General features: G+C 34.5%; 1 long non-coding RNA gene across 1 annotated transcript; it reads left to right on the top strand.

The window, feature by feature from the left end:
- Positions 1 to 3,866: 3,866 nt before the first annotated feature.
- LOC127848347 (uncharacterized) lies at positions 3,867 to 12,478 on the top strand. The gene is made up of 3 exons (XR_008034459.1): positions 3,867 to 3,942; positions 7,124 to 7,301; positions 8,822 to 12,478. It is a non-coding gene; the product is annotated as an uncharacterized LOC127848347 (long non-coding RNA).
- The last annotated feature ends 7,680 nt before the right edge of the window (positions 12,479 to 20,158 follow it).

Below are 20,158 nucleotides of genomic sequence, written 5' to 3' on the forward strand. Positions count from 1 at the left end.
AATTATGGTTGTGCCATCTTAGATTTATATAGTCCAAATAATGATTAATTTACGATCGTTTTCCTATTGCAAATTGTTTTTCAAATTTTATTTCAGTTCTTCTTGTTTAATCTTTGCTAACACATGCAATTATCATTAGTTACATGTAAAGACCACCATTACCCCTTAAAAGTGTGTGAATTATGTCAGAATATCACTTTGTAGATATTTAAAATAGATATTGTTAACAAAATACACATTGATTTTGTTTCTTACTCTTAAATATAAAATTACTTCGGACGAAAAGATACTTATGTGCAGGTTCTAATCTTTTGCTAAAATCAGTTAACAGCGTTTTTTCCCCCAATTGGGAATTTTTGCGTCTTTAAATTTTCAAATTGGGAAAAAACAAGTCGCAAAATCAATAAATTGGGAATATATGGAGTTGGAAAATTGATGAATTGGGAATCCTTAAAATGCATTTTATCTATCATTAGGGGGTACATGTATATTCTGCATCACAAAGCATTTTAAGCTCTAGGTTTTAACAGAAAAACTACTAGTGATGCAGCGATTTTCCTTGTCCAATTGGGAAAAGTACCCGTACCGGTCCAATAGGGAAAAAATGAGTCGTGAAAACCTCAAAATTGGGAAAAATCGAGTCGTGAAAACCTCAAATTGGGAAATTGGTGTATTTGATTTTTTGCTCCCAAATACTTTAAAATTGATAACCAAGCGTTTTCAAGCTGTCAATATTATATAAACCTAGGTTCAAGCTATAGAGCTGCAAAGGGAAACTAACTAAATGTTGCTTAAAAAAAAAAAAAAATTTTTTTTTTTTTTTTTTTACCTTTAATTGGGAATTTAAGGACAGCAATTGGGAAATTTGTATTTTTTTCGTAATTGGGAAAGTGCCGTTTACCGGTACTTTATAAAGAAGGAGGAAAATCGCTGTGATGATATTTTGACAATCATAACATGTCATGTGAAAATTTTGTAATTGCCACCAGGGGTTCTGAAATATGCTGTCCGAGTTGTCCGAGTCGTCAATTTACCCTTCCGGGCAAGCAGTTTTTGAAAGCTGGCTTGTCCGGGGACAAGTAAAATTTCCGTGGTAAAATTTGTTTCGAGAACGAAACTTCAATATTTTTCGAAAATAAAAAACGAAGTTTATATAAATAGCTTATGATTAATCTGCGGACTAGCACACTTTTTTAACTGGAGGTATGTTATTTTCCGATAATAATATTTTAATGTGGTAAACCAGTCCACGAGTATATATAGCAACAGCCAATCACGCATAAGAAAACAATTTTAATCAGGGACCTATGTCCCTGTTTTAATAGAGAAACCAGCACACATGTGTATAGCAACAGCCAATCACGCATAAGAATTTTACGATAACACTTTTCGTACATCGCAAATGGCCGCATACATGTTCTAACGACCTGCATTCGATTTTTATATAATAAAACCACTTCAACGTCTAGCCATGACGCTAATCAGACCAATGATAAAATCAGTTCGGCGTCGGAAAAGAAGAGAAAAGCCAAGTATGAATATGATAAACACACGACGCCAAGCGGAAACGAGAATTTTTTGAGTCTTGGCTAATTGATTTTCCTTGGCTTGAAACGTTGCCGATGTGTGTAAATGTAAACTTCGTAAGGAGTTTCCTTTATTAGCGGATAATTATATACTTATAATTAACGGAGATTATTTTATTTCAAGTGAATTGTGTAGTCATGTTGAGATTATTAAATATTATTTTATTTCAAGTGAATTGTGTAGTCATGTTGAGATTATTAAATATCCGAGATGGTACATGTATCATGTTAGTCGAACTTGTTTACGCTCTCAAATATTAAGCTACTTTTTATATTGGTAATATTTGGAGTTCCAAAGAATTTAGCCCACATAAAAAGTATCTCTAAATTCTTTGCGCGTCTTATAAATAAGACTAGTATCATGTGTGACTTAAACGTGATTTTATTATATGCACATCTTGCTTGTATTTTTTGTTCAATTTTCTAGTTAACTATGTTTATAATTTAAAATAGAAGTTAACAAAAGTGTATGCTTGTATTATTTGCTTAATTAGTAATGACCTTTTCCTTTATCTATCTTAAAAGTACGGACAAGTACTTCTTTGGTACGGACAAGTGAATTTGTGGGTCCAACTTGTCCGTGGACAATTAGACTCTTAAAATATTTCAGAACCCCTGGCCACTTCAGTAGGAATGTGCCTGTCAATGGAAATTTTTTAAGCATTATCACTGAGGTTGCATAAAAAATGATATTAATAATTGTGTTTAAGCCCTTAAAAGTCTCACAAGCCCTGGAAAGTAATTTTTGTGTTAACATTTTCAGTGATATCAATTAATAACAATTTAAAATAATAATAAGGAATTATCAAATAATATGTTTAATTCCAAACAGGTGATAATCAGATCAAAGTCAAACTTATCTCTCCTCATAGTGACACAGGCACAAAGATACATTTAACTAAAAGCAATCGCTCAAACTCTATTAACAGCTGGTCATTGTTTCTTTCTTTAATCGTTTCCGGTAGTATTTGGCGTTAATTGACTCATTATGATGTCCAATTAAGATTTGTTTTGATGAAATTGCTGATAAAAATTAGTGTTGATAAAGTTTATTTATGTAAGGAAGACTGATTTATGTAACGATGAAATTCTTTCACGGGAAAAATCAATCAAACATCACGATTATGTAAACCAGTCACATTTTACACGACGGTTAGAGTTGCGCCGCTTTGAAAAGTTTGTTTACTTTCTACGTTATGAAATAAAGGACCGAAAATGAAAGGCTCGAAGATATTTTCAGCGAACATTAAAGGCACTGGCCATTGGGAAAGGCACTGAGGATTGTTGGAAACGGTAGATATGGAGATTGGAAAAAGTCCGATGCTAAAATTGGGAAGCCTCCGGTAGGCTTTGGGAAAGGTACCGTTCCCCGGTACTAGTTAAAGAAGGAACAAAAATGCTAATTAACACAAAGGACTACACAATTGAAATCTTTCTGAAATGCAAAATATTAATAAACACACATGCCAAAATAAAAAAAATCATCTTAAATCGACAGGATATTCTTGGCATATTAATTGCATCCAAATGCAATCCCATACCTGCCATATGTTCCGGATCGGAAATCTGGCAAATGTGTTACACACAGTCCTTGTTTGAGTGTATACATGTACAGTGAATGAAAATCAAATCAGCACTGAACTACCTAATAGACAAAAAGCATAACCAGGGACGTATAGGCATAACCAATAAGGAGCATTTTGCTTGTTTTACAAAATTTTATCTGTAAAAGTATCGTTTATGGTAAAGATCACCTTATTTTACAACTACGCGCTACATAATTTTCATACAATAGTAAAGATCTACTACAAAGTTTTTATGTGGCAGTTGATATGCCCACGTGTTTCCTGCAGATCATGTGACCATGTACACAAAAGCAACTTCGCAACCTTTTTTTAACACCAACAACATGTGGCTTGTATCTAGTAATGAAAGTAGTAATGCTTAATTTGATGTTAATAGATCTAGTGTATTTCCGATAGGCTTTTGAACTTATTGTTTGTGTATTGAGCTCATGGATGTTAATTATTGTTTATTATAGGTAATTTACATGTGAAATTTACTTAATTACAGAGCTAAGATATCGCGAAAAAAATGCGTACCAAAAGTGCATATATCGTACATGTATGTCTATATATATCGCTATATGTATACATGTCCCGAAAATTTGAAGTCAAAGTCCCAGATTTGGTCTGAAAATTTATGGCAGGAATGCCAATGCTATGTATAGATAAACAAGTTATTTATAAACGACCAATGACGTAACACTATGCAGCTTTCAATAAACACAGTTCAATATGGCTACAATTGGAATCGAAACAGTGATAGTGTTTTCATATCTGGAATAGCATAACTTGTAAGTTTTGACTAATGCAATAGTTGTAATTCGGAACTCGGTCCAGTCTGGGTTTTTAGCAAAACTGGCCAGAGGCCAGCGGGGCTTATGTCATGGTCCTGTGTCCGTCGTCTGTGCGTCAGTGCATGCGTGTGTTAACTTTTCCTTAAAACATCTTCTCCTAAAGTAGGTCCTACTAGTCCAATTCTGATGAAATTTCTCAGGAATGTTCCTGGAGTGAACCTCTTTTAAATTTGTTCAAATTATGCCCCTTGGGTCAAATTATACCCTGCCCCGGGGATCACAAAAATGAAAATTTGCTTATATAAGGCCTATTTTGTGAAAACTTAAAAAATCTTTTCGTCCATAACCATTGGGCCTAGGGCTATCAAATTTGGTATGTAGTGACATCTAAAAGTCTTCTACAAAATTTCTTCAACTTATGACCCTGGGGTCAAATTTGACCCTGCCCGGGGGTCACAAAATTGAACATATGCTTATATAAGGCCTATTTTGTGAAAACTTTCAAAATTTTCTCGTCCATAACCATTGGGCCTAGGGCTATCATATTTGGTATGTAGAGACATCTAATAGTCCTCTACCAAATTTCTTCAAATTATGCCCCTTGGGTCAAATTTGACCCTGCCCCGGGGATCACAAAATTGAACATATGCTTATATAAGGCCAATTTTGTGAAAACTTTCAAAATTTTCTCGTCCATAACCATTGGGCCTAGGGCTTTGACCCTGCCCTGGGGGTTCACAAAATTGAATAAACACTTATAAAGCGCCTATTTCAGGGCCCTCAATCCATTTTAGGGGAAGCGGGTCGCTACCCATAGCAGGGGGAATTTTCGCGGCGTTTCCCTTTTGGGGGGATTTTTAACTTACTCTCTAATTATTTCATTTGTACATGTTTGCACTATATTCATTGCTTATTTCATAATTAAGTATGTTTGACAAGATTAAATTAAAATAGAATTGAGATATAGTAATCATGAGGCATCTATCTATAAAAAAAAAAAAAAAAAAATTTTTAGGGGGAATTTTTCCCCAAAAAAGGGGAAAAAAGTATACTTTTCAGGGGGGGGGGGGAATGCGGCCGAATTTCGGCCGTGGATTAGGCAGATTGAGGGCCCTGTATTTTATGAAATCTTCAAAAATCTTCTTGTCGAAAACCATTCAGACTATGGCTACCAAATTTGGTATGCAGTAACATCTTATAGTCCTCTACCAGGGTCACAAAATTGAACATTATATACGCCTATATCTTGCTTATTTTGTGAAAACTTTTAAAATATTCTTGTCCTTAACTCAAGGACCTAGGGCAACCATATTTTGTATGTACATATAGTGAGATATAGTAGTCCTCTACAAAGTTTGCTCAAATTATGCCCCTGGGGTTAAATTTGACCAAACCCAGGGGTTCACAAAATATGTACATGTGCTTAAATAGGGCCTATATTTAAGTATTTGCGCATGCAGAAAATATTTGATTCAGCTTTTTTTCAGCAGTGGAGTGATACAGGGCCATCATGGCCCTCTTGTTCTGATATTTGAGCATGCGTCAAACAAAAGCTGCAGGATGTGCATATTTCAAAACGAGAATGAATCAATATTTACTATATCTTTGAATAGTAAATACCACTTTCTACTAAAACATTCGTAACTTATAGTTTATTAAAAATCCATGAAAAATCATTTTTCTTATGATGAGATGAACACATTTTGATTGTGTTTAATTTGTTAAAATATTAAGATAATGCTGCATGTACATATAAACCGGTTTGGTGACGTAATTATGTCATTGCATTATAATTATACAATTGTGTGTAGGCCTGGGCATACAGTTTTAATGGAAGTTTGTCAACGGAAATACAAAGACATTTACTTTATCGTATATATATTATACTATTCACATGTATTGGTAATAATAAAGACAAGTACCAAACAACAAAAACTTAAATATCCTCAGTCCATTCGTAGTACTAGAACTAATATATTGATTCATATAAGTTGGTTATTTATATGTCAATGTATATAGCCCTATTGCGATGTTTTTCCTTAAATGTCATCTAAAAAAATAGAAGAAAATTATTTGCTCAAGACCATGATTGTACCTACTGCGCGCGCTCAGAAATCGGACAAAACAACAGTGCGCGAGTTCCGAATGAAATCTTTTAGTAAGAAATCTCGTCCATGAGGATTCTGGCCTGTTATATGAATTTGCAGACTTTAAAGACGATTTGGAAAAAAAATCACCTGCTGTCCAAAACTAGGTCACTAGGACTCTTAGAACAGCTTTTTGACACCCTAGAAGCGACATTTTTTACCTAATCTTTATGAAACTTGGTAAGAATGTGATTCTCATTGAAGTTTCAAATTAGTTTGAAAATGGGTCATCCCGGGTTAAAAACTAGGTCACTAGGTCAAATCTTAGGAAAGATTGTTTTTACCCTAGAGGCAACATGTTTGACCAAATCTTAAAAATAAAATTTGTTCAGAACATGTGCCATATTGAAATAATATGGCACATGTTAATATTGACAAAAATATTATAATATTGACAAAAATATGTTGACTCAATCCTCAGGTGAACAATAAAGGGCCATCATGGCCGTCTTGTTATAAGATTATTTTTTTTATATATAATTTTGGCTTTTATTATATAATTTTGAAAATTGCATACAAATTAGGAAAACATATTGAGTCATATTTTGTATTGGGAATCGGTAAGATATTCTGACCCACAGAATCTCTAGAAAAAGGCCTGTAGAGCTTCTCTGCACAACTGCTCATTTGTGTGTGTTTTTCGTTTGGCTAACACAATGAATATCTCAGTGCTGCAGCGCACATTGTCATATGTTGTAGTGCTCTAGATATTTGAAATTAATATATTGTGTGAACAGCAAAATAATATTCATCTCTGTTTCAGAATGCAGTTAATAATGTGTAAGAAAGATAACCTTGGCTTTTTTTGTAGTTAATTTCATGTATCTTAATATAACAAAGTCAAATCCATTCTTATGAGCACATTAATTTTATATTTTAAAACAATCACTATCGTGAGCGATTAAGGGATATTATGGCTATCTTGTTTTTGGAATGTGTATATCCATTAAAATCCTGTTTAGTTGCAATAGAAATTGCAGTTTGAGTTTAAGTTTTTGAACAGCAAAATTTTGTTGAACCTTCGTTTTCAGCTCGTTCAAGAACTGCCAGCTGTTATTCAACTGTTCACACCTCAACAGTTGAATCCTTTAACGTTGAAGATGTTGACACACCTATTGAAGCCACAGTTTAGTGCTGAAGGGTCAAACAGAAGACAGAGAGAGAATTCCACATACACGTTGTTCATCAAATACACGCGTGAAGCTGCAAGTAAGTTCCATTCAGTGTTTATACATTCAATTGTGGTATACATCCTTTTTTTTATGTCCCCCACTATAGTAGTGGGGGACATATTGTTTTTGCCCTGTCTGTTGGTCTGTTGGTTTGTTTGCGCCAACTTTAACATTTTGCAATAACTTTTGCTATATTGAAGATAGCAACTTCATATTTGGCATGCATGTGTATCTCATAGAGCTGCACATTTTGAGTGGTGAAAGGTCAAGGTCAAGGTCATCCTTCAAGGTCAGAGGTCAAATATATGTGGCCCAAATCGCTTATTTTATGAATACTTTTGCAATATTAAAGACAGCAACTTGATACATGTATTTGGCATGCATGTTTATCTCATGGAGCTGCACATTTTGATTGGTGAAAGGTCAAGGTCATCCTTCACAAGGTCAAGGTTATCCTTCAAGGTCAAACGTCATATAGGGGGACATTGTGTTTCACAAACACATCTTGTATACACTTAGTCTTAATTGTGTCTAAATAGCTCCACTTTTCAAAGGAAAAGATTGTCATAAGCTATTGTCATGATCCTCTTGTCTGTGTTTGGTAATGTTTATATTTATCCCCCAATTGCACAGTAGCAGTCAAAAGATATTTTGTTCATCTTCACAAAGGCAGGGTCATGTATATATCCATAGTTAAAGAGTTCAAATTTTCATAATGGTTATGTTTAATTTGAAAAAGGTCAATCTTTTAGAAACCAAGTAGTCTTGTCCAACGCATATTTTATTACAAACTATGCTTGTCTTAAATGATATTGTCATCACCAGAGAGCATAATTTGGTGTTTAGTATTTCAATCGCTATATTGCAGTTGAACACTCCAATTGCAAGCGAAATGACTACTTGTGTAATATATATTACACAGATCTTCTAACGATTATTTTGTTATTTTACTCTTGTTTGTGCATTTTATTTATAGTCTCAGTTGTGTACCACTATAAGCCTCCATATATACCCTCCTGTTAATTGTTCAGCAAGGTGTGTTTATTTGCTGGCAATACTTAAACTGTATTTTAAACTGGTGTGTGATGTTATTTGGCAGCCATATTATTTTCTGTGTAAACTATTCACTGGTTGACTTCCGGATTCATCAAACCTTGAACCTTCCCCAGTCTATTCTGGGGGACATATTGTTTTTGCCCTGTCTGTTGGTGCTACAGTATATTTATGCATTATATGTCATACCTTTTAAAAGAAAATCTTGCCCAAAACATTATAGAATAATTTCTGTAAAGCAAGCATTCAAATACTGTTAAAGCTTGTTGGATGTTTTAAGTAAGTAAGCTAATTCCAGTAAATTTTCAAGGTAAGTATTATGAAAATTTAAAATTTCATAAATCATTCCTAAAAAGTTATTTCACATCAAAGTCCCACCCCCCCCCACACACACACATGATTGTAACAGTTGATATATCCTTAATATTGCAACTTGCAGAGTGGTAAGAGTGTATACACAGTATAACATTTCCCAAATTATTTTAGTATTATGTATATCTTCAGGTGGAAGAAGAGGTGCTGTAAATCTTGGGAGCATATTAAGGTTTGCCACTGGTACAGAGGAGGAACCTGCCTTGGGCTTTGCTCTTCAGCCTTCCATTCAATTTATGGAAAGTGCTAATTTCCTGCCCACTGCAAATACCTGCATAAACAGAATGAATTTATCATTGCCAGATGAAAGTAATCCACTACCACTGCAAGAGGAACTGTTCAATTTGTTTGATCTAGCATTTTGTAACACATTCTTTGGTTTAGAATAAAAAATGACATTCACATATAATTATACCCCCATTACCATTGGTAATAGAGGCTATATGAATCACTCTTTCGGTCAGTCGGGCTGTCACAAAATTTCATCCAATCTTCACCAAACTTGGTCACAAGTTGTATCTAGATGATGTCTAGGTCAAGTTTGAATATGTATCATGCCAGGTCAAAAACTAGGTCACGGGTCAATTACTGCGTTCTAAACCGAAAGTTTGTCCGGACCATAACCATGTCATTTATCATTAGATTTTAAAATCACTTGGTACATTTGTTCACCATCATAGGACAGTGTGTCATGCAATAGAAGGACGTCAATGTCTCCAAGGTCAAGGTCACACTTTGAATTCAAAGGTAAAGTCGGTCGGTCTGTCTGTCCCAAAAATTTCATCTTATCTTCACCACACTTGGTCAGAAGTTGTATCTAGATGTTGTCAAGGTCAAGTTTGAATATGGGTCATGCCAGGTCAAAAACTAGGTCACAGGTCACTAACTGCGTTTTAAACTGAAAGTTTGTCTGGACCATAACTAGGGCTGTAACGATACATTCATATTGGACGGCATGTAATGCAAAAGAATTCAAGAGTTCAAAGGTCAAAATGGCCATTAAAGACAATGGCATATAATCATTCTTCCAAATCACCATAAATTAGCTTCTCTTGTTTTGTGAAGACAGCATGCAAAATATTAAATGTCATTGCAGCATTTTGTGGTATATGTCACGTCTGTGACAAAGCTCTAGTTGTGTATATGTATGTAGTAAAAAATGTTTTGAATGTAGTATGTGAGTTATATTGGTGTAATCAACATTTACTTTGTGAACCCTCAAGAGTACAACCTTTTTTTTGCAATCTTGAAACTTGATCAGCACATTTGTCCCCATAACATTATTACCTTTCCTAAGCACTATAGCCCCTACGTTGAGCTTGTGTGATAGTCCTTTGTTTTTTGTGCATCGTCAATATATGCCATGTGAACGCTAGAGTCTACATTTTTGTCCGATCTAAATGAAACTTGGTCAGATAATTAGTCCCAATGGTATCTGGACTCTGTTTGAAATTGGGTCATTTAGATGTCAAACACTAGGTCAAAAAAGAAAAACCATGTGAACACTAGAGGTCAAATTTGATGCTTAATCTTCATGTAATTTTGTAATAATGTTTTTTTTTAATGATAGGTTCATTGTTGGTTGAGCATGAAAATAAGCCTTTTTTCCATGAACATTTACAAATTTTAATGTATTGTAGTGTACACAATGTGTAAAGTATATCAATTCTCTGAATTTGCTTATTAGCATGTTGTTAATTATGTCTTATTTACATGCAATACATTTTGCTTGTTTACATTGTAAATGTGATGTTCATTTAAGTGTTGTCTGGGCTTGTTTCCTTCTTTTGCAGCAGCAAAGTATATTGACCCTTTTACCTAAGAAAAACTATGCTGTTAACCTTCAAATTTACTTTTAAAAACCATATTATCTCCTCAGTGGTAACTTTTCCGCATATTTAACATTTTGACCATTTCCCCAAATCAAAATCATAAAAATGACGTGTAATTTGGTTTTGTTCCTAATGGTATGTAACCCCATGTTTTTGTCATATTTTTGTGATATCTTTTTCATTGTTTAAAAGTTTTTTTTCACAAATTGTTACTTATGAGCTATTGTGGCCTGTCTTTGTTGGTCGTCCTGTATCTTGTGTCAACATATTTACTTAAAGGACATCTCCTTGCCAGCTGGTCCAATATTAATTAAACTTGGCAAGAATGTTCCTTGCATGAAGCTCTTTTAAAGTTTTTCAAACAAAAGCATTCCATGAATAACTCTGGCTCTTGTTGCCATGGCAAGTGTAAGGAAAAACTTTAAAAAATCCCATCTGTTTTACCCCCACTACCATTGGTGGTAGGTGGGGGGGCTATATAGGAATCACTTTGTCTGTCTGTCCCAAAACTTTGTCCGGACCATAACTTTGTCATTAATCTTAATATTTTAAAATGACTTGGTTAATTTGTGCACTATCTCCAAGTTCACGGACACACTTTGAGTTGGAAGGTCAATATGCCCATAGACGAGTTTTTCTGGGCCATAACTATGTCATTTGTTGTGAGATTTTTAAATCATTTGGCAGGTTTGTTCACCATCATTACACGGTGTGTGATGCGAAAAAATTCTGTCCATATCACCAAGGTCAAGGTCACATCTTCAGTTCAAACTTCATATATGGCCATAAACTGACCTTGTCTGGGCCATAACTATGTCATTCCTTGTGAGATTTGTGAATGACTCAGTGCATTTGTTCACCATCATGGAACAGTGTGTAATGTGAAAGATCTACACCGATATCTCCAAGGTCAAGGTCACACTTTCATGATAATAAATTATTCTTTAAAATAAAATAAAATTAGTTTCTCTTACTTTGTGAAAACAACCTGTTAAATATTCAGTTAAATATTCAGTGCGGCATGTAGGGGAATCGTCATGTCTGTGACAAAACTCTTGTTCAAGTTATGCCCTAGTGCAAAATTTGCCCCACCTTGAAGTAAAATGTATTTCTTTATATGAAAATTGGAAAAACTTCAGCAATTGCCTCCGAAACCACAAGGCAAAGCAGATATTTGGCATTAAATATTTGGATATTAAAACTTCATTTAGTGCATCTCTACTGAGACTTTTTAAATTATGCCACTGGGTGCAAATAAATTTAATTGTGTGTATATAGTGAAAACTTTAAACATCTCTGAAACCACCAGACCAAGACCACAAGAGCATAGATATTTTACAGTAAACATCATCTAGTGGACCTCTACCAGGATTGCATTAATTATATCACTGGTTTGGCCCACCCCAGGCACAAATGTGATTTCCTTAAGAATTTATAGTCACAGTGAATAAGTAAAAACTAAACAATCTTTTTCTCTCAACCGGCAAGGAATAAAGTTTCCGTATGTATAAAAAAACAAGTCAGGTGAGCGATATAGGGCTATAATTCCTTTTTGTTAGTTCTTCTTGTCTGAGTTATTGTCCTTTAAAGATTCCTATGTTATTACATGTTGTTAAGCGCAAGTTCTCTGAACCTTACACATGTTCCATTTTTCAGCCACTGTTGTAGGTGTATTGCCAAATTTAGAGACAATGCACATTCAGGGAGCATAAACTTTGTGGTCTGTGACAGCGACTTGTACTTGTAATTGCTTAGCATGAATGGCAATCTTTTGAGACAAGACCATATGGTGCAGGTAAAGACGTAATTAATGAGCTAAAGGTATAGTTCTAGCAATAACATGTTGCCCGTGTCCGTGTGAATGACTTCATGTGATATTTCTTTTGTACAACTTTGTGAAAGTATGCACACGAGCTGCGTTTATGTAATTGAGAATCTTATTAAATGTTTAGTTATTTGAGGTAAGTCTGTGTTACTTCATTTAGAAGCAAAATGAAAATGCCCAAGGAAATTATAGACAGCCAGCATGAGATATGTACTTATCCCCCGCCAGAGGCGGAGGGATATTGTTTTGGCGTTGTCCGTCCGTCCGGTACTTTTGTGTTCGGAGCCATATCTTGCAAGTTCTTTGGCTGATTTGATTGAAACTTCGTTTGAGTATATATATGCATAAGAGGATGATGCACACCAAATGGCATTGTACACCATCTGTTAAAAACAGAGTTATGGCCCTTTGTATCTTGAAAAAATGCTTTTTACTATAGGCACTTTTGTGTCCGGAGCCATATCTTGGAAGTGCTTTGGCGGATTTCATTGAAACTTGGTATGAGTATATATATGCATAAGAGGATGATGCACGCCAGATGGCATTGTACACCATCTGTTAAAAACAGATTTATGGCCCTTTGTATCTTGAAAAAATGCTTTTTACTACAATCACTTTTGTGTCCGGAGCCATATCTTGGAAGTGCTTTGGCGAATTTCATTTGAACTTGGTATGAGTATATATATGCATAAGAGGATGATGCACGCCAAATGGCATTGTATACCATCTGTTAAAACAGAGTTATGGCCCTTTGTATCTTGAAAAAATGCTTTTTACTATAGTCACTTTTGTGTCCGGAGCCATATCTTGGAAGTGCTTTGGCAGATTTCATTGAAACTTGGTACGAGTATATATCCCCCGCCAGAGGCGGAGGGATATTGATTTGGGGCTGTCCGGCTGTCCGTCCGTCTGTCCGTCACTTTTGTGTCCGGAGCCATATCTTGGAAGTGCTTTTGCGGATTTCATTGAAACTTGGTATGAGTATATATATTGATAATAGGATGATGCACGCCAAATGGCATTGTACACCATCTGATAGTAACAGAGTTATGGCCCTTTGTATCTTCAAAAAAAGCTTTTTTAGTGTCAAATATAACTCTTTTGTGTCCAGAAGTAGATTGGCGGGGGATATCAATTCAACGAAATTGCTTGTTGCGCTAAGAAGCAGCTGAACTCCGTTATATGATTGAAATGGTGTTGACAAAATAACACCGTATTTCCTCATTCACATCAACCCTCTTGACCTACAGTAGTTCATAAACGAGGAAATGAATGTAACAAACCATAAATATGATTATTTTTGTTATGCTTGTTAGTCATAAAATGGTGCAACCTTGAGGTATACATTAGTGGCGAAAAGTAGGTCACATACATTGTAATGTGCTGGGTAAATGTCAGTTCCGACGGACGAACAGGCATGTCTCTGAGGCGGAACAATTGAAACAATTGACTAGCGTAATATTCCGTATTATCACGTGGTCAGTTTAATGAAAACTAGCCAATAAAAACGCTTAAAGGTATATTACACATGTTTATTATAAAACTTTTCGTAATGGCTATATAATATGGGGAAGCAAGGGATAGCATGTGATAAAAATAATGTGCAGGCGGAGTATTCTGAAATTGCACCTCCGTCATCATAAAATTGTTCATTCTCAATTAATATTGAAAATGAAAATGTTACGTTGATCGCGCAAATGAAGGAAGTGCATTTGTATCTTGAAGTATAGATTTTAATACACCATAACAACCATAGTTAAGTACAAAATATTATTTAAATTAATACTTGAGTTTTTGTAGATTTAATTAAGTCAATTAAAATATCGGGGACTAAATAAATTGCTTTGATAATTGAAACGTATGTTGGTATAGTAGTCACGAAAACACTTTCTGCAAAGGTAAAAAGTCTATGAACAGGCCACTTAAACTTCGCTTGGAAATCATAAAGCAGCTTTTAATAATCAAGCAATCAATTGTGTTGTCATTCAGTTAATATCTGTTTAGCTGTCAAAAAGATGTCTATGCCGTGATTGTTTGACCTCCAGTTTTGAGGACATAGCTCGTGGAGCCGTCGCATCCGGTTTTCTTCAACACTAATTTGAAGAGATGATAATACTGGCCTGTTGTCCAGAGACTCCATATCCTCATCAGACGAAGATTCTGTACGAGTGTTTGGAAGAATATCATCAACATGTGCTGATGGGTTGTCCATCATACCGGCCGTGTAAAGCCGCATTGGTGTTGAGTTCACTGTTCGTATTCGATGGTGATTCCATGCACCTTGCCAGGTGTTTAACCTTTCATTTATCTTTGAAATAAATACGTAATGAAGTGCAAACAAGTCTATTTCATTTAAAATGTCAAGCCGGCCTTTGTCCTCTAAAAAGTAAAATAAGTCATAAAAATAACTCAAGACTCCGTCATACACGTCCCTCCACAATCGTTCAATACGTTGATTGTGTGTACTTTTACCAGTGAGCATACTTCCACGTCCTGTCCCGCGAGCATTTATCATGAAGTCGGCAACCTTCATATTTTCACGGCCTTGATCTGATCTGACCCGGTCAGGAACTCAAAATTTCGAAACACCATCTCTGAATCAATGCAAAACCGTCTCCGCTTTGTTGTTGTCCGTGTATTTAAGATATGTAACTAAACGACTGAAACCATCAATGCCGCCTATTATAACAAAATGCCATCGAATTAATTTATGGTTGCTGTCAATGTGCCATAAACAATTTGGAGCTGAAACGTTGTAAATGCGACGTCGTAATCGCCTTCTTTTTCGTGCACGAATTCCATCTTCGTCTAGGTGTTTCAGACACTGACGAAGCCTGAAACGCTGAACCTGTATAAGAAATAATATTTTATGTTGGTTTTATTCAAAAATGAATATGCTTTAATTTACTTCTACCTTTAGCCAAGTACCTTAGAAACAATAGAATTTTCTATGAAAAAAATCTAACAAAATTCTTATTTTTAATAGATTAAAGCGATAGCCGTTTCAGGTATGATTGTTTGGCACAAATCAAACTGTACTCTAAAACTAGTCTTAACAATTTAGTTAGTTTTCAATTGTTTGACAATACTTTATTGGAATCTGCACGGACAAATGTATCTGTTTATTTATAGACTGTCTTCTAAAATCAATTAACAATGTACCGAATACGCCTTCAATTATAAAAAGATCTAGTTATGCATAGTAAAATTATGGTACCTTAATTCCTTTTTGAAGTAAAACTTTTCGCAGCATTTCTTCTCCACACCTAGGAAATTCAGTGATGGTCGTGGCAACAACAATGTTTAGTTCTTCTTCATCAATTTCTGTAAATGCGAGCTTTGACAAGCCAAATTGACCCATCTTCCGGAATAAGGTACTTTCAGAAACCCCAAGTGCAATACTAGTGTCCTTCACTGAATATCCGGCTTCGAACAATGTTTCAATCATGTTACTTGAAATTTCAAAACGTATATTCCGACACCGTGTACTATCATTATTATGTGCCCACGGATTATTCCGGTAACAAACACATTCAACACGCAATTTCATGATAGTTGTTTTGTCATTTACACCCAAGCAATTAAAGTCGTACAGTTACATAAGTGATATGATGTCCGGTGTTATCTTCTCCTGTCTGAAGCGCCGTATCACTCCTTCTTCCACTCCAAGTCGCTCAAGTATCAAATCCATATCCATTGTTGTAAAATGATGCAAAACAATGTGTCTCCCGTGTGTAATAAAATCTTCGTATTGGTATTATATATTTAAGATGTTTAACGTATTTTTTAAATTGTATCTGCATATAAAGACGATATGTGTTTATATAAATACGATTTATGTTTATATAAAGGTCATTTGCCTTTATATAAACAAGTTATGCTCATATATAATAAAAACATATCCGTTATCATTATATCATAACGATTTATGTTCATATAAAAATCTTTTGCCTTTATATAAAGAAGTAAAGCCTTTATACAATGGAAAATTATCTGTGTATAATACATTCTTATCTGTATATGTTTACATTTTATCTCTATATAAGAAATGTATATCTTTATATATTAATGATTTATCTGTATATAAGACAACTGTATCTTTATATATTAATCAATTATCTGTATACATTCAAATTATGTATGTATATATTGTGATTATGCATATATATAATGGTTACAGGCATTCATGCACACTCAGATTGACGTAATATCACAAGTTTTGGTATTATAAGACAGTGAAGGCGTTCCATAGACTCAACTGTAAACGATGTTATAACACGCTATTTATAAACCCACCACACGCTTACGCCATAAGCCTTATCATGTGTAGATGTAATTTCACGTTAAATACCTTCAATATATTGGAATGTAATACATTATTGACAGTGATACGTGACTAAATATATAAATATTTTATAAACTTTGTACAAAAAGTGTATTTTTTGTTTCAACAATGGCGACATGCTCTCAGTTTTCAGTAGATACCAGTTCTGGTGTTGTTATGGCATATAGATGTTCTATGTGTGAGGAACAGAACAGTCAGACATGTGATCTCTTATATTGTGAGGAATGTGTTAAGTATTACTGTGAAAAATGCGCTCAACGCCATAGACACTTGTTCACACATCGTACCACGTATAGAAGGGATGAGGCGATGAAGGGTACAGTTTTCCGGAAAGCAGAGGATTCTCTTCTTTCATGTGAACTACACGCGGACATGACATTGGAACTGTTTTGCGAAAGACATGGCCAGCTATGCTGTTCTGAGTGTGTTTCCATAAATCACAGGTATTTCCAACAGTTAGTTTAAAGATATGTTAACAGTCAGTCAAGGGCAAAAGGTTGTTAGTTATATTTGAATCATAAGTCTGCTCCAAATAAGGACATTTTCATAAAGTATTGTATTTAAATGTAATTCATTCTGGAGATATTTTCCTTTCAGAGAGTGCATCGACATGGGATTAATTTTAGATTTATCAACACAAGAAACAGCTTATGTGCATCAATTATCACTGGCCTTTGAAGCTATTTTGGAGCAAACGAAGAAGCTTCAAAACAACAGGGAAGCCAACATGCACTCTTTGCAAAGTTCATATACAGCAGAGATACAAAAGTTGCGGGAAATGCGTCGAAAACTCAATATAATTTTAGACGAACTCGAAAAAAATACTATGAAGGCCGATGCGCTTACGAGCCTGCATGATCTTATAAAAAATGATCTTTATAAATGCACAAGACTTAAGGCTGGACTGAAACGACTTCATGAAGCAATCCAGGTGACAATTGACAATGACACAGGGGAGCTACTCTTTATTTCAAGGCAGAAATATCTGGACAAGTTACACAAGTTTGATGCATATGTAAAGGAACAATCTGGTCCGGTTGAAATTCCATTTACATTTCAAACCAGGATTGACATAGAGCAGCGCTTGTCCAAACTTTTTACGTCAGCAGTGCACCACAGTCCGGAAAATATATTTAGGGTGGCGGGAAGGTCTGAGTATAATGTTAGACTACCAAATGATACAAGAAAATTGTGCAATATCACGGGAATCTGTGTTCTTCGTGATAGTAAAATCTTAATTACCGACTTCAAAAATCGAAACGTTAAGATTCTAGACCAGCAGTACCAAGAGATGAGTCACTACGATATGTTTTCATATCCACAGGCCATGTGTCAAATTACTGACAATAAGTTTGCAATTACATGTAATTTGACAGATTCACGTAGTCACATACACGAAGTAAGGTTTTTCTATGTTATCGGTGGGCAGCTGGTTGAGGGCCATGCATTTAAGTTACAACATAATTGTATTGGTATTGCCCACCACCGTGGAGAACTGTTTGTAACTTCTGGAACTGCGTTGTACAATTACTCGTTGAGAGGGAAACTAGTCAGGAAACTATATGAAGATACACCGGGTAGTCTGACAGGTTAAACAATTTGTTTCATCATGATATTTGGAGTCGGGATATTAGAAATTCATGTGTTGTTTTCTGCACCTAATAAGACAGTCACCATTTTAACTTATATGATATACGCACAGTTTTCTTACCAGGCTGTAGATATGATTCCATGATTACATGTCAAAATGAATATCTAAGAATGACATTTTTGTCGTGGCTGACACTAAATGTAAATGAAATATAAATCTAATAATCTGAGTTGTTCCTATTAAACCAATTTCAATCTTCAATAACTAATTGTGTATAAACATATGATACATTTTTGTAATAAATAACTTAGGGTAATACACATAAACAAGAATATATTGATAAATACAATTATTATTCCATTGCCTTCATTCCTGTACCAAACGGTGTAGATTTTTTTGTAACTAGTGCATTTGCTATAGTAAAAAATCACCTATCCTGAAAATCAAAAATATAAGTCGAAATTGATGCTTTTATTTTACTTGTTTTTGTAAAATGAATTGCATATGCACTACCTTAAATGGAAGAAACCAATCTTGGACTGTTTGGAATGACGTGTTCGTTTTGACGTATGATTCAAATAAGTAAATATTGTTTCAAACATGTACCTATTCTTGCGCTTTACATTCCATCATTATCGTATGCTTTTATCTTCATTACGTTAATGGGCACACAATTGCTGACAATACTGAGCCATCAAATGAAGTAATAAAATGAAAAACAAAAACGACAAAACTATACCGCATGTGTTTTCTACTTTAAAAAAAAGGTGTAAACAACATAATATTTAGTATATAATAAAAAAACACTAAAAATTGAAACAAGTCAAATAATGGGATATATTTATTGTATTTTCCCTTTGTTTATCATTTTCTAATAAAATTAACAAAAAAAAATGCAGCAAAAAGTGCTTAAAATTACGTTCTTGAGTGAAAAAGCCTACTTAACGAATCTTTGCATTTGTTAGTTTTGGTCTATCGAGAAATTATATTTACGACATAATTTAAAGATCACGAAAAAGAGACATTAAAGACAAATATTGACAATGAAATCATGAAATCATTAAAACGTTAATGATACACAGAAATAAAAGGAATAAATGAAATTAACATTTTCGAATCTCAAGTACGCCTGTCCGATTTTACAAAGTAGAACCATTTCTTGAAATAAGCATATTCATGTATTGCGTGTGCATTACAAAAGCAACTGTCATAATATAGATTCGTATTTACGAAAGTTTTATTGTTTATTTATTTCAGTGTATCAATATTATTAAATTCGTACTATGTTTTCCAGTGGTAAAATGTGCTGTGAGCCGTCAAGGTGACATTATTTTTGTGACTAACAATGAACAACAAAAACTTCTCACCCTTACCAGAGATGGGTCAATCATATCCACCTTCGCTGACCCTGAGCTAAAGGAGCCCTGGGATGTACATGTGACCTCTACCGGCCATGTACTAGTCTGCGGATGGTCATCAAACAATATCGTGCAGATGGATAACGAGGGCAAGAACAAACTAACTGTTTTGACCCTTGATGGAGTACTAAACCCTGAGTCCATATGTCACAGTGTTAACAATAACTCCATAATTGTAGGGCAATGTGAAAGCAACAACATCGTGGTATATAACCTGCAATAACATTTTATTACATGTTTCATATAAAACATTTGCTTTCATAAGGTTTTGTTCACTAATGTTTTTCTTACCGCAACATGTTCAGAAAAAATAGTGTGTACGTTTATAATGAACTTTTTATCTGAGAAAGTAATAATGTACTCTTAAGTTAACAATATATGAACAATATGTAATCGCATGAAAATTTGATATTAACGATCATTCAAACATTGTTAAGCTTGTAGATTGCTTTTATGTA

Source organism: Dreissena polymorpha, chromosome 10 (genome assembly GCF_020536995.1).
Source record: "Dreissena polymorpha isolate Duluth1 chromosome 10, UMN_Dpol_1.0, whole genome shotgun sequence".
Classification (NCBI taxonomy): Eukaryota; Metazoa; Mollusca; class Bivalvia; order Myida; family Dreissenidae; genus Dreissena; species Dreissena polymorpha.